This window comes from Nycticebus coucang, chromosome X (genome assembly GCF_027406575.1).
Source record: "Nycticebus coucang isolate mNycCou1 chromosome X, mNycCou1.pri, whole genome shotgun sequence".
Lineage (NCBI taxonomy): Eukaryota > Metazoa > Chordata > Mammalia > Primates > Lorisidae > Nycticebus > Nycticebus coucang.
Window position 1 is genome coordinate 27,234,131 of NC_069804.1, and position 3,313 is coordinate 27,237,443.

The 3,313-nt window shown below is 39.9% G+C and overlaps 1 pseudogene; it reads left to right on the forward strand.

Annotated features, from left to right (window-relative positions):
• Positions 1 to 1,449: 1,449 nt before the first annotated feature.
• On the forward strand, positions 1,450 to 2,827 carry LOC128577782 (periphilin-1-like; annotated as a pseudogene).
• Positions 2,828 to 3,313: the final 486 nt, after the last annotated feature.

The following is a 3,313-nucleotide window of genomic DNA, read 5'->3' on the forward strand; positions in this document are numbered from 1 at the left end:
CACAAAAATTTTATTTGGAAAACTAGCTCTATGAGAGATAAATCAATTTTAGGTAAATGATTTTGGTATTAAGTCTAGAAAGTATGAGAATGTTATGATGAATATAGTTAAAATTTTACAAAATATGTACAAAATATTCTCTGTGTTGGCCACTTCTTTGTAAAATTTTGTAGTGAATGTTTTGTGAAGAAAGGTACATTTAGCTACAATTTCCCATTTTCCCTCGTTATGGCAACTAGTGGGATATCCTGTAGATATAGACACAAATAGAAATATAGATTGTTGAAAGGAGCTGAAAGCAATGACACTCAAGCATCAATGAACTCATTTAAAGCCCAAATCTTAAATTTTGTTTATTTTTTTAATAAATATGTATATATTTTTTTGCACTTTTTGGCCGGGGGTGGGTTTGAACCTGCCACCTCTGGCATATGGGGCTGGCGCCCCACCCCTTGGAGCCACAGGCGCCGCCCTAAATTAATTTTTTTGAGACAGTTTCTGTCGCCCTGGGTTGAGTGCTGTGGTATCATTGTTATTGGATGAAGCGGGGCCAACTGTCACTGTCAGTTATTATGTAGAAAAGGGGATAGGTCCACCAAATTTTATTTGTCAGAAGGCCAGGATTCTTCTATTTCTAAAATTATAGTTTTATACTTTTGTGTTCAAAGTGAAGACCATGCTAACTTTTATTTTAAACAATAATTGGCAGAACCCATGACCCATAGTAAACAATAATCAATATAACCCATGACCCAAAACAACATTTTAATTTAAAAGTTAATCTTCTAAATCAATCTACCTAAAATAAAGATAGGCATCTTTAGGTGTTTAAATGTATAAAACAGTGAAACGGCAGATATGGGTGAAGGTCAGGCAGGACCTAAACCGACTAAACCAGCTGTGTCATCTCTGCCCAGGCCTGACAGACATCTAATTCTCACTGCATGTGCTTTCGGGAACACTCGCTCAAGTCTAAGTGCCTAAAATGGCCCAGTCCAACAGAATAATAATTCTGAAGCAATGCCACATCTAAAGAGAACTAGTTAAGATTGGATTTAGATAATAAAGGAGGCAGAGTTACCTAAGAGTGAGGGGAAACTTGCCCTTCTCCTAGAAATTAACTGAGAAATCAACACGCAATTAAGGTGGATTAATAAGAGAAAGATTTATTTATCATGTGCCTGTGAAGATTACCCAATATCCCAGTGGGATCCAGATATTTTTATACCTGCCTTTTGTTGATGTAGGGATCATGGTGAAACTTGCCCCCTTTCCCCTGAAAGTTCACTGAAAGATCAACTCAACAATTAAGGCAGATTAATAAGAGAAATGTTTAGGCTTTACTGACGTCATCACGCACGCCGGAAGTGCCCACCTGGGATAGCTGCGTGAGCTGCTCTGTTTATGAGTCTCGTGGTAGCCTGGAGTCATGGCTTATAGCCTGGTGCAATGTGGTCGGAGGGATGATATGACTATGAAAGACTTTCAAGAGAACGAACACCTCCTTGAAACCACCCCAGTGATGGCTACCATAGAGTAGTTAATATTGTGCCAAAGAAATCACCACTGCTAGACAGACCTGGTGAAGGAAGCCACTGCTGTAGATATTACAGTCATGTTAATTACCAAGACTATGATGACGGCCACAGTTTTTCTCATGATCAAGGAAGTGGTCAACCTAACAGAGGAGATGAATCTGGTTACAGAAAGGCAAGAGATGACTGACAGCCTGAATACAGGGACATGAGAGATGGATTTAGAAGAAAAGGTTTCTACTCTTCCCATTATGGGAAAGACTGGTCTCTTCATAAAAGGGATAATTGGTTCTTCAGAGAATCACCTGTAGACCGAAAGGATTCTCCGCACAGCAGATCTGGCTCCAGTGTCAGTAGTAGAAGCTACTCTCCAGAAAGAAGCAAACCATTCTCTTTCCATCAGTCTCAATATAGAAAGCCCATGCGCGTTGATGTCTCCTACTAACGGCAGCATTAAAGAAAGCCAGAAACGGATGAGGCTCTCCTGTACAATCTTGGAAAACATCAAGAGATACTTCACCCTGAAGTTCTTCAGCATTTTCATCATTAAAGGTGTTAGACAAACCTAGTGGCTAACTGAGAAAGAACTTGCTGAGGCTGCAAGCGAGTGAGCTGCTAAAAAGCTAGAGAAGTCAGATGACAGTAACTTGACTGAAATTTCTGTTTCTGAGGTGAGATCCACAGCACCATTGTTCATTGACCAGCTAGAAGAACCTGAGGCAAATGCAGCAGATGGCATAGAGTTATTTGAAGACAGTCAGCTAGCCAGTCGCTCTAAAGCAATCGCATTAAAAGCCGAAGAGATTGAACAGGCTTACCAACAAGACTGTGAAATTTTCAGGATGGTGGTGAAAATGCCGATTGAAAAAGATCCTTCATTAGAAAAGTCTATACAGGGGCGGCGCCTGTGGCTCAGTCGGTAGGGCGCTGGCCCCATATACCGAGGGTGGTGGGTTCAAACCCGGCCCCGGCCAAATTGCAACCAAAAAATAGCCGGGCGTTGTGGTGGGCGCCTGTAGTCCCAGCTACTCGGGAGGCTGAGGCAAGAGAATCGCTTAAGCCCAGGAGTTGGAGGTTGCCGTGAGCTGTGTGAGGCCATGGCACTCTACCCAGGGCCATAAAGTGAGACTCTGTCTCTACAAAAAAAAAAAAAAAAAAAAAAAAAAGAAAAGTCTATACAGTTTGCACTGAGGCAGAATTTACATGGAATAGGTGAGCGATGTGTTGGAGAACTCAAGCATTTCATTGCAGAGTATGATACTTTAACTCAAGAGTTTGGAGAGCCTTTTTAGATTTCTTGCTCAGGCAAAAAGTTTCTAGATTTTTTCCCCCCTCCCTGGATTGCATAAATTCTTAATATACGGAATTTTTGTGATGAAGAGAAATACTTGATCATAGCTGACCATACTTCCAGTATCAAATAAACACATAAAATAGTCTATTTAAAATATTTTAAAGAATTTTTTTCTACATGTAAAGCCTCCTAATCCATACTCACCTTTTTTTTTTTTTTTCCCCCTAAAATGATGGTCAGTTAATTTTTCAAGCTTTGAAAAGGTAGTCCTGAAAAATAGCTTTCTGTGTCTACTCATGTTCTGTAGTCTTCCAAGTATGTAATCATGGTCACAGGAGTGTAATGTACAGGCTAGAGATCATTCCACTTAAACATTAGTAGTCTATTTGCATTTCATAGTAAATGATGCCATGTGAAAATGTTAGAATTCTGAGTTGTGGAATAAGATTTGCTGCTTGTTTATCTTAGGCTTTGTAACTTTTAT